At 37.7% G+C, this 12173-nt stretch overlaps 1 long non-coding RNA gene across 1 annotated transcript; it reads right to left on the bottom strand.

The window, feature by feature from the left end:
* Positions 1 to 258: 258 nt before the first annotated feature.
* LOC143672913 (uncharacterized) lies at positions 259 to 6125 on the bottom strand. The gene is made up of 3 exons (XR_013170100.1): positions 6071 to 6125; positions 2073 to 2109; positions 259 to 796 (listed from the first exon to the last, which is right to left on the bottom strand). It is a non-coding gene; the product is annotated as an uncharacterized LOC143672913 (long non-coding RNA).
* Between the last annotated feature and the right edge of the window lie 6048 nt (positions 6126 to 12173).

Here is a 12173-nt window from a genome sequence, read left to right as displayed (position 1 = left end):
AAATGAAGGAATGGAAAACAGTACTGAGATACTACATGCAAATAGTACCTAGAAATTAAATAGGCACACTAGAATAAAAGATAGAAATTAAAACAACCATAGTTATAAAAAAAAGAACATTTTATATATACATGAAAGTGTCAACCTCTCAAGAACACGTAAAAATTATAAACATATACAGGGAACAGCAGAGCACCAAAATATATGGAGGAAAAAATAAATATGTGTCTATTTGGATAGACATATAACTCTCTATTATGGTAGATAGTTCTACTATAATAGTTGGACAGTTCGATTTTCTATTTCACAAATGAATAGAAAAACTAGACAGATGATTGATAAGGAAATAAAGGACTTAAACAACACTATAATTCAACTAGTTCCAGCAGAATATATGTTCTTCTGAAGTCCATGTGGAACATTCACAGAATAGATCATATGTTACACTACAACCTACATAAAAAAACACTGAACACATAAGCAACTTCTTTGACTGAGTGATATGAAATTAGATATTGATAACAAAAAGGAAAGTGGGAAGTTCCACACATATGTGGAAATTGAACAATATGCCCAATCAACCAAAGGGTCACAGATGAAATCATGAGGAATATTAGAAAAAACACTTAGAAGATATACAAAATTGAATATACAGCATAACTTACAGGATGCACTGAAAATCTTGCTAATAGAGAAATTTAGCCATAAACACCTGTATTTAGGGTGGGCATAATGACATAGTGGCAGAGTTCTCACCTGTCATGCTGGAGCCCTCAGTTCAATTCTTGGTGCCTGCCTATGCTAAAAAAAAAACTGTATTTAAAAAGAATAACAATTTTAAATTAATACCAGAATTTACAACTTAAGGAAATAGCAAAAGAAGAGCAAACTAAACCCAAATCTGGTATAAGGAAATAAAGATTAGATCACAGATAAATCAGAGAACTGAAAAACAACAGGATCAATACAACTAAAAGTTGGTCTTTGAAAAGATCAACAAATTTGAAAATCTGATAGCTAGGTAAAGAATAAAAGAGAGAAGAAACAATTCATTAAAGTTAGCAACAAAAGTGGTGACATTTCTAACAACCTCAGAAATAAAATGGGTTTTAAGAAAATACTACAAACATTTCTGCCCCAACAGATTAGATATCTTTGACAAGATGGCCAATTCCTAGAAACCCACCTTGTCCACTTTATAATATTTACTCTCAAAAATTCACTTTTTTAAAAAAAGTACATATTTTTGAAAAGCAGGTATTTTATGTAATCACATATTCTACTTTTTATATTATTCATAATTTTATGTTATCTTTTGTCTTTCTAGCTTAGTTATTATGCAACATTTTTAAAGCAATTAATAATCTCTTTGAGTCAAGGCTGTGTTAGTCAATGCAAATATACAGGCAAACAAAACAGTCAATTGTCTGCCCTGTAGTGTTTAAGTTTAGTTTACAAAGGATAATTTGAAGTTAAAAAATGACAATATTAACTATGTATATAGTATCGAAGGATGTCATTTTTAAGATGGGACAATCTTGTTGGAAAGAACAAATGGGCTTGGTGAAATTTAAAGTATTGAGCTGGGCAAAGTCCTAGAAAATTTGCCTGGTATACAAACAAGTTTAATGAGAAATGCACAAAATCCCAGCAACAGTAGACTGTTCTTTGCAGAAATTGAGAGTGGAATGAACTGCAGGCAATTGGGGTGGACTGGATGGCAAAGAGTGAAAGAGAGAAGAATTCAGGATCTGAGGACAATAGTAAGCCCTATAGTCCTTGTTCTAAGAACAGTGCATGCACTGACAAATTTAAAGAAAAATGGCATGATGAGATATCTGTGTCCAAGAAAGCCCTTTAGGTTTAGGATACATTGACATTAGGACTAAAGGGGTATATTAAGAGAACATTTAGAAGGCACTGGTGAATTTTAAATATCCAAAGATGGATGCCTAAAAACCTTAATGAAAGAAATGAGATCTGTATCATAGGATCGAATATGGAAATTGAAATCAAGTATAATTTCATCCTCTCTTCTTGAATCCCACTTAGACTAAGGAGAGGTGACTTACTTGAGGCCTCACTTGAATCATCTTGCAGGAGATCCCACTAGTGCGATCTGGTACAATTTGAGCATTAAAAGAAAAGATGAGAATACATTGAATAAAATAGAATATGTAATGTTTGAGTACTGTAACATAGCCAGTGAGCAAGCAAACCCTTTGTAAGGCAGAAAGCCAAATAAAACATAGATCTCTATTGGAAATGGAAAATATGACAGGATGGCAGCCATTAGAGGGTGGTTGACTGGGTTGAAAAGATTGTGGGTGGAGGACGAATGGAGACTACAGTATAGTAGTAGATATATTATGAAATACATCTTCATAAAATGACATAATACAAGGTGAAAGCATGTTTTTGCATATGGAAGAACTTTAAGAAATTTCAACAGGTTATAAAATTCACATCACTGATGTGTAAGGAAGTGGATCTCAGATCACGCTTGATTGAATGCAGTAAGTAAAGCATAGCTTCAAGCTGGGTTTCTACTGGGAATGTTGGGCCTAAATCTCAAAAGGGAACACTGAGCAGATTAAGGCTGGGTCATATGTGCTCCTCAAATTTGTTGAAGATGTAAAAATAAAAGAACCTCATGAGGAGCTCCATATTGAAGTTAACTGGAAAAAATAGATATTTTTAGACAGTTTGTGAAGGGTAAAACAATGGATGAAAGTTGAAGGGGTCTGTAAGTGAGTTTATAGCACTGAATCAAAGTTGATTTCTGATTTGAAGTGTTTTAGGAATATGCCTTTGTTTTGTCAATAAATACAATGGAGTATTTTTATGAAATGTTTGTTCATGATCAAAAATAGTTAAATTGTAACAGCTGGAGAAACTTAGTAATGGTATCAGGAAATCTTTGCACCTACTCTTGTAATTTTTTATATTATTTCAAAATGAATTACTTCAAAAACACCCGTGTCCATCTCCCAACATCCCCCAAAACCCTATTAGGGCCTTAACTGGAAATCATTCCTTTTATAAACTCCTTTTGGGGGGGAATGAGCATCAATGTTACATGAATGTTGAGAACATTGTATCTATTTTCATTCATTCAGAATGCTATTTATGTCTTTCAATAGTATTTTATGGTTTTTGTCACATGGCACTTTTCTTGTTAAATTTATTTTATTGTTTATGTTGCTGTTGTGAATAGACCATTTCCTTCAACTTCCATTTCTAGTTGTTGCTAGTCATTCTCCAGTCTATTGCTAATTTGGAAAAATACTATTATTATTTTTGTATGTAGCCATTTTATCCAATTGTCTGATTAATTTTCATTTTCCTTTTAAGTTCTAGAAGTTTGTGCTTTCTATGTCTACAAATATATTATTGGCAAAATACAACCAACACATATTAATTGTATAAAGTTTTTAGTCTAATACATTTCTTTACCAGAAACAATACAATATTGAATAATAATGACGTTAGTAGCAAAAAGAAAAAGAAATTGTTTACAAAATCGAGTGTTCTAACTGGAAGATTTCAAGATTATTTTTTAAAAAGTCATCAGTTATCTACATTTATTTTTTCTCCAGAGCAGATGCCTGGGCTATTATTCCTTTCTTCATATTGAGTAGTGGACTTTCTATTACAAAATATGTAACTGTATTTCTTTCCATAGTGCCTGAGTTGCAAAACATTTCAAAAAAACTCTAATTTATCTTCCTATATAATGCAGATATGAAAATTAAAGATTCTGCAATTTTGTGAAATGAAAATAAAATATTCATTTCACTGTCATGGCACTAAAGTACTCAAATCTACCTAAATGCAATTCAACCAAAATTTTGAAGCAATCAGCCTTTTAAGAGTTTAGATGTTATTACATAGTAAGTGTGTCATTATTATAATAATCAAGTATGTCATTTGTATCCTGAATGATTTGGGTTCTTTGTGGAAACAGTGAGGTGTTCGCATTTCCCCTGCTGCATACTTCGGAGACTGACTGCATTTTAACCCAGGTTGAAAGCCATGGAGAAAACCATATATTATATAAATCCATTCTCTAAACCAGGGATGTGTTACTCCAGAATTTTTTGTGCTCACTCTGCTTTCAGGAGGTGGATCAGATTTCAGCCATATTTCTGCACTTGGCTTTTTTTTGCCTGTCTGTGTTTGTGTGTTTCTCAGGATTATCTATCTCTTTCCACTTCAGCAGTCTTTTTTTAATTCTTTGTATGCAGTATGGCAGGGGTCACATTTCATTCTTTTCCCATGTGAGTATCCCTTTATAGCATCAGCATTTGATGAACTTTTTTGTTTGGTTTTGTTTCCCATTTGTTTGCTTGCATGTCTGTTTATTTTGGAAGTGCAACTGCCAGGAATCAAACCCAGGATTCCTACACAGCAGGCAAGAATTCTACCACTGAACTGCCATCACACACACACACACACCCCTCAGTAGTCTTTCAGGATAGATATTAGTGACTTTTGGTAGATACTAGGGGAATGAGGTCATGACTTGATCACATCAGGGATTTGCAAGGTTGAGAAGTGCCACAGGCTATCAAATGTGAAGGTTTACTTTTATGTGCCAAGCTGGGAGGGTAACACATGTAATTAGGGCACTGATTCTTGTTGAAAAGTGATTACAAACATTTATGAGACTTATTAGTCTGAGATGGTGTATGACACCAAGAGAAATTAGTTAATAAATTTGAACAAAAATCCAAACAATATACATAGATGGATGGTTCTTAGACCTATTCCACCTTCAGTGGATATCATTAGAGTAAAACTTAACTAGACATAAGTATATTTTCAAATTTCAAATTAGAGAAAGAGAAAAGAAATTGCAAATGATTCATAATCTTTTGAAATAGTGAAACTCTGAATCTGCACTTAGTTTAGTTTTGTATATCTCCTTGGAGAGGTGAAATCAGTAAGTCTACAATCTCATCATTTTGTATATGCCTATTTCTTGTAAGTATAAGTTTTCTACAGGAGAAATTTAGTTTCAGTGAATACATCTGAATGGCAAAAAACAAAAACAAACAAAAAAACAGCCTCTGACATGGCTCTTCAGTAAACTGATAATTTAAGTGGTGCACAAATTTCATCTTAAGTAGATTTAAACAGTATGCAATACTAGGTATTGAAAATCACAATAGTGTTTTGAGTACTAAAAACTAACTTCTGTTCATGCATGAATTTTACTCAAGGCAAGCATATCCACACTTGAAATTTGCATAGTTGTTAAATTCACATGGCAAATAAGCAATTTAAAGTGTACAATTCAGGGGCATTTAGGGCATTCTCATTCTTTGCAATTATCACTTCTATTCATCTACCTTCATAAATAATATAGTATCAGTCACACTAAAGTATTATAGTAACCTAAACTTAAAAGTAACTTAAGATCATTACTTAGTTATAAGTAATTGTAAAATGTCGCACTTGAAAACAGAAAAAATTTTAAAGTATATTTTAAAATCTTTACTCAAAACTTTGCTTTTATTAAAGCCATGAAAGTAAAATTATTATGAATGATGGAATTTGGGGTAAATAACACGTAACATTAATATTGGGAGTTGTATTACCCATACTTGTAAACTCTTCAACATTTTTTCAACTACATAATTTTTGCAGGAAAAATTAAACAAAAAAGAAAATAACAAAGGCATATACCATTTCCCCTTTCACTTCGGACTCTGAGATGTGGCTCAGCCAGACTGGCTGGTCCCTCAACTGATCCACTGGATGGTTGAAATATTTTACATATCAATTTCAGTATTTTAGAATGATTTCCCCTCTGTATATCTTTATTAGAATTGTCACTACAAAGTGTAGATCTCATAAAATATTCCCAGTTTCTGACCAGGCAAAACCCCCGATGAGCAGGGGGTTTTTTGCTAATATACCTCTTGCTAAGAAAGTAGAGCATGAACTACATGAAAAGAGTGCATAAAATGAAGATTCTGTGCTTGTTATTTAAAAATAAACCTCAGAGAACAGCAACAAAGTCCCTACCTCAGTCTCAGGCATGAACAAGAAGCTATTTACTCACATGCACGTGGCCCAAGTACTCCACGAGCTATGGGCGCCTCCTCCGTGGGTCCCACAGGAAGAAATTGTTTGTCCTTCCTGTGGTTGTGACGCCTAGTGTGGGAAATGGGCCAGGAGGTGTTTCCGGCATGGTTTGGTCAGAAAAAGTGTTTTTGCCCTCCCTCTGCTGGCCGGTGGTCCACAGCGCAGGAAGTTTTGGGCTCTGCTTCATTGTGAAAATGTGCCTACTCCCTGAATGATTAAATAACCGAGGCTGTATTCAGACTGTCCAATGCCCAGAGACTGAGCCTGAGTGAAGTGAACTCCTCAGCACAGTCAATATTGAAGGTTCAGAAAGAAGGACCTGAAGAAAGAACAAGCTCTGGAGTCCCCTCTATGACCTGACCACTGTTCACATCACACCTTTGCCCCCCACCCCCCACTTGTCTGCACAAGTCCAGGACAAAACTCCTGGTACATCACAAAAGGTATCTGTGACATCCCATGGGACTCTCTGCACTGGCCCAACTTAGCCAGAGTCCTTCCTACCTCCATTGCACCAACTTTCTGCCCTGTCCAGTTAAGAGATAACCACAGTTTTGTTGATGAAGTTATTGGACATCGAGTTAGGTGACCAGTCCATTATCTCATTGACACCGGGAAGCATGGCAGGCCCAATCCTATGTTCCCAGCTCAGGGTACACAGAGTTACATGGGTCAAAAAAGTTTAGCATGTGGCTGCTTAAGTCATAAGGAGGGGTGACTGAAGTCCCTTCTCCACAGCTTACTCCTCAGAGCCTGACTCATGTGTTAGAAAGTACATGATACTTGAAAGAGAATAAGCACTCACCTGATCGTGAAGAAAAACAATTTATTCACAATCTTGCAAGAATGGATGCCCACCAAAAAATGGTGGTAGGTGCTCCAAACAATAGAATGCCACATGTATTTATATCCTAAGCTTAGCACACAGGCCCCTCTCCTATTTCTCCACTGATTAGATAATCCAGAAGTTACAGTCTATGCAGATAGTCTAACCAAATTTCCTACAGAAGGTTCTTGCTTTTTATTACTCTTTACATTTCAATGATCCTGGCTATTATTTATTTAAACTTCTATCTACTTTTTTTGGTGACAATTCTAGGCTTACATCAGAGGTGCTCTCCTTCCCTGCTCCCTGAGTTGTTCTGCAGCCCCTTCTTGCACCACCTTGTGTGAAAGCTAAACTTAATTTTCTTACAAATCTCCCCTCTTTCTTTTAGAACATTTTTAGTTTGTACATTTTATTTTTTCTTCAAATTTGATAGGAATATTTTTATGCTTTTCATTATAGGGATTTTCTTTTTTAAGGAAATTGTACTGAACAGGCATTTGTTTGGTTAAGGCAGCCTCAATGAGTCTCTGAACTAATCCTCAGTTACATGGGATAATGCAGCATTCAAGTGCTATGTGTACCTCAGCTAGGATGAAAAGAAGTTAACATGGATAGTGCCACCCCTTTCCATTTCCTTGACTTGTTTTTTTCTAAACATCCCATGAGAGGGTCTTCTATGCCTGATTTTGTTTGCCAATTCTTTGGATAAGACCCTCAGACTTGTAGAGCTTTGCTAAGAGTTCTATTTGGGGCTGAATTATTGGGGATAAATGTTTAACCACCTCTGGCCATAAAGCTAATGCCTTCCTTCTCAGCTCATATTACGTTTAGGGCCATCTTATTTTTCCATGTCATTTGGTTAGTAACATACAACACTTCTGCTCTTCCTTCAATTGCATACTTGGTGTAATTAATTTGATTAATCTACATTTTTGTTGATGGTGAGCACCAGAATAAGGATTTTTTAAATTCTGCAGCTACTTAATTTCTAATCTTAAACTCATTTGAGATTTCCCTTGGAACTCCTATACTTTGTAAATGAACTCAATCCTCCTCCATTTTAAATGCCATGGTGAATGGGATGGCCAGTTGGATCAGAGCACAGGTCCTTCTCACCTTCTTTGGAAACACAGGTTGGATGATGCCTTTTTCACAATACCACCAAAGGCCTGCTTGTGGTGTAGTTAACCTGGAGAAATTTTTATTATTGTCCTCAGTCATATCCCATGCTTGGATACATGAGACCATGGTCCCAAGGACCTGGAGCCCCTCTTCCCATCTAGAGAGACAGGCAGAGTGATTTCCTTAACTGAGGCAAGAAGCCAGTATGACCTTGACTTTTCCTTCTCTGATTAGAGGGACAGGGGAAGACAATATACTTCAATTTTTGACAGGAGTAGTATTCTGAAAAATTATCATGCACTTGGACTCCTTTTGGGTTCCTCCATACCCTTTGGAAAGGTCACAACAAGAACAGTGGGATGGCCTGTTGCACACACATAACAGTTGCTTTTGTTTAGACTCAGGACTGGATATAGGATCCATTCGACCCAGGCATTTGCATTTTTGCACCCTATCCCTAAACTTATGGTTTGCTCCGAGTTTTCTGTTCTTTCTGCCCTGACAATTTTGGGATTATCCTGTATTTGGGAAACTAATTTTTAGCTGAGTCCTTAGGCACTATTGAAGAGTTAATTGGAGAGGGAGTTATTGAATAGGGAAAGAACTTGTATCCTGAACCTTCTAGAGGATGTTTTTCAGTGAGATTTGCCCCATCCCATATATTCTGTGAACTATTATTGCATTTCTGCTGCACACCCTGCTAGATGTTTTTTTGCTTCCTTGATGGTTATCATGAGGTTACACTGCCTTTAGGTCTGTGAAATTAATTCCATGTTCACATTTCATCCTTGAAATTGGGTAGTCCATTGTCACGGTTAGGGACATGTGTCAACTTGACCAAGTTGTGGTACCTGTTTATCTGATTGGGCAAGAGCTGACCTGTCTGTTGCAATGAGGACATTTCATAGGATTAGGTCATGATCATGTCACCTGCATCCACAGCTGATTCCATTTGTAATCAGCCAAAGGGGAGCATCTTCTGCAATTAGTGATGCTAAATCTTATCACGGGAAGCCTTTTAAGGTGGACTCAGAGGAGACAGGTCTCATTCCTGCTTCAGCTGGTGAACCTTTCCTGAGGAGTTCATCCAGACCATCCATCAGAGTCGTCAGCTTCACAGCCTGCCCTGTGGATTGTGGACTCTGTGTTCCTGTGGTCACGTGAGACACTTTCATAAATTTTCTATTTGCAAGTGTTCCCTGTTGATTCTGTTTCTCTAGAGAACCCTAACAAATGCATCTTGGTACCAGGAGTGGTTATCAAGAAACAGAATCTTAAAATGAGTTTTATGAATGGTTTTCTACTCTGACTGAACTCGGAGACACTAAGGACTCTGATTCCCATAATCAAAATGACACTCAAAATCCATGGAGTGAGTTGGCAAAGGAGATAGTAAAAATATCATCATTCAATTCTCCTAATGCTTCACTTGCACAAAGCCAGACTCTGGGGGATAATTTTTTGACACCTTTACAGAGTTTTGTAGAAATAAGAGTTATAGAGATGTTGATTGATTGTTGTTAGATACACTGGCTACATTAAGGGGTGAAAGGGATGGGCTTAAGGCTTCAAACGAGAAGCTCAAGTGCCGACTGAAAGATGTAGACGTTTCTGTGAGTATCTTGAAGGAAAATCTTATTTCCTGTAGCTGTAGAGTTGAGATCTCTGAAAATCAGACTCAATCTTATTGTTAGAGTAGCAACTTTACAACATAAACTGAAATCTCAGTCTTGCATGGTATCTGCCATTAAAGTGAGGGCATTGATTGGAAAAGAGTGGGACCATGAAAAATAGGATGGTGACATACGGATTGATAATGATGTTGGGGGCGGGGTTGAAACCCTAGTCCATGCTGAGTCTTCTCTAGATAACCCTGTAATAGTCTGCCCTGAAGACATAGCCGCCCCACCTCCAGGCTGCCTTGAGGAATTGGCCACCCAACCTCCTCCTGAAGGGATTAGCCCTAGAGTGATTAATCCTGTTTCACCACATGAAACTGCAAATGAAGGCCCTGAAGCAAATGGCTTGGGAGATATTTCTAATTCTTTTCATGACCCACCCCCACCACCCCTCATTTCTTCCAGACCTATAACTAGACTAAAGTCCCAACAGGCCCCTAAAGGTGAGGTACAAAGTATCACACATGAGGAGGTACATTATACTCCAAAAGAACTGTGTGAGTTTTCCAATTTATATAGACAAAAATCAGGGGATTATGAGTGGCAATGGATTTTAAGAGTGTGGGATAATGGTGGGAAGATTATAAGGCTGGATCAGGCTGAATTTATTGATATGGGCCCACTAAGCAGAGATTCTGCATTCAATGTTATAGCTCGAGTGGTTCAAAAAGGTGTTAACAGCTTGTTTGGGTGGTTGGTTGAAACATGGATCAAAAGGTGGCCAACATTACCTGAGGTTGAAATGCCAGAACTGCCCTGGTATAATGTAGATGAGGGGATCCAGAAGCTTAGAGAGATTGGGATGTTAGAGTGTATTTATCATGCAAAGCCTGCTCTTACACCCCAGGAATGTCCAGAGGATGCACCTTTTACCAGAACAGTGAGAAATAAATTTGTGAGACTAGCACCATCATCCCTAAAGAGCTCTGTGGTTGCACTTCTCTGTAGGTCAGATATTACTGTAGGAACTGCTGTCACTGAGCTGGAATCCTTAAACACAATGGGGATGACAAGATTCCAAGTTGGCAGAAGCCAGGTGGCAGCACTTAATCACCAAAGACAGGGTAGATGTGGCTATTATGATAGACAGCAAACTCAAAGGAGGCATCAAAATTATATGACATGTAGAGATTTGTGGCATTGGCTAGTAAATCATGGGGTACCAAGAGATACAATAGAAGAGCAGTCTACTAAATTCTTGTTCAACATGTATAAACAAAAGAGTTCCAGGTCAAGTGATCAGAAGTCTAACCTGAATTACAAAAACACAGAGTCACGGTCCCTTAATCAATTTCCATACTTGAAACAGTTTACAGACCCAGAACCCCTTGAATGAAGGGGAGGCCAGGCCACTTTGGGGGAGAAACCTGTTACACTGCCACAAATTTATACTGTTAATCTTCCTCCAAGTCTTCCCCAAGGAGACTGATGGCCTTTTACCAGGGTAACTGTGCATTGGGGAAAAGGAAATGATCAGATATTTTTGGGATTATTAGACACTGCTTCAGAAGTGACATTAATTCCAGGGGACCCAACATTTTACTCTGGACCACCAGTCAGAATGGGGGCTTATGGAGCCCAGGTGATCAATGGAGTTTTAGCTCAGGTCCGTCTCACAGCGGGTCCAGTGGGGCCCTGGACCCATCCTGTAGTTATTTCTCCAACGTATAGTTTGCATAGACATACTGAGCAACTGGCAGAATCCCCACGCTGGCTCTCTAACTCATGCAGTGAGGACTATTATGGTGGGAAATGCCAAGTGCAAGCCACTAGAACTGCCCCTACCAAGCAAAATAGTAAATCAAAAGCAATACCATATTCATGGAGGGATTGCAGAGATTACTGCCACTCTTAAGGACTTGAAGGATGCAATGGTGGTGATTCCCGCCACATGCCCATTCAACTCTCCTATTTGGCCTGTGCAGAAAACAGATGAGTCTTGGATGATAACAGTGGATTATTGTAAGCTCAACCAGGTCATAACTCCAATTGCAGCTGCTCTTCCAGATATAGTATCATTGCTTGAGCAAATCAATACATCCCCTGGTACCTGGTATGCAGCTATTGATCTGGCAAATGCTTTTTTCTCAATAGCTATTACTAAGGACCACCAGAAACAATTTGCTTTCAGCTGGCAAGGTCAGCAATATACTTTCACTGTCTTACCTCAGGGGTATATCAACTCTTCAGTCCTAGGTCATAATCTTGTTTGCAGAGAACTTGATCATTTCTGCCTCCCACAAGACATCACACTGGTCCATTATATTGATTGGACCTAGTGAGCAAGAAGTAGCAACTACTCTATATTTATGGGTAAGGCATTTGCATGTCAGAGGATGGGAGATAAATCCAACAAAAATACAGGGGCTTCCACCTCTGTAAAATTTCTAGGTGTCCAGTGGTCTGGGGCATGTCAAGATATCCCTTCTAAGGTGAAGGATAAGTTGCTG

This window comes from Tamandua tetradactyla (assembly GCF_023851605.1).
Source record: "Tamandua tetradactyla isolate mTamTet1 chromosome 22 unlocalized genomic scaffold, mTamTet1.pri SUPER_22_unloc_1, whole genome shotgun sequence".
Classification (NCBI taxonomy): Eukaryota; Metazoa; Chordata; class Mammalia; order Pilosa; family Myrmecophagidae; genus Tamandua; species Tamandua tetradactyla.
This window is presented reverse-complemented; position numbering and strand designations above follow the sequence as displayed.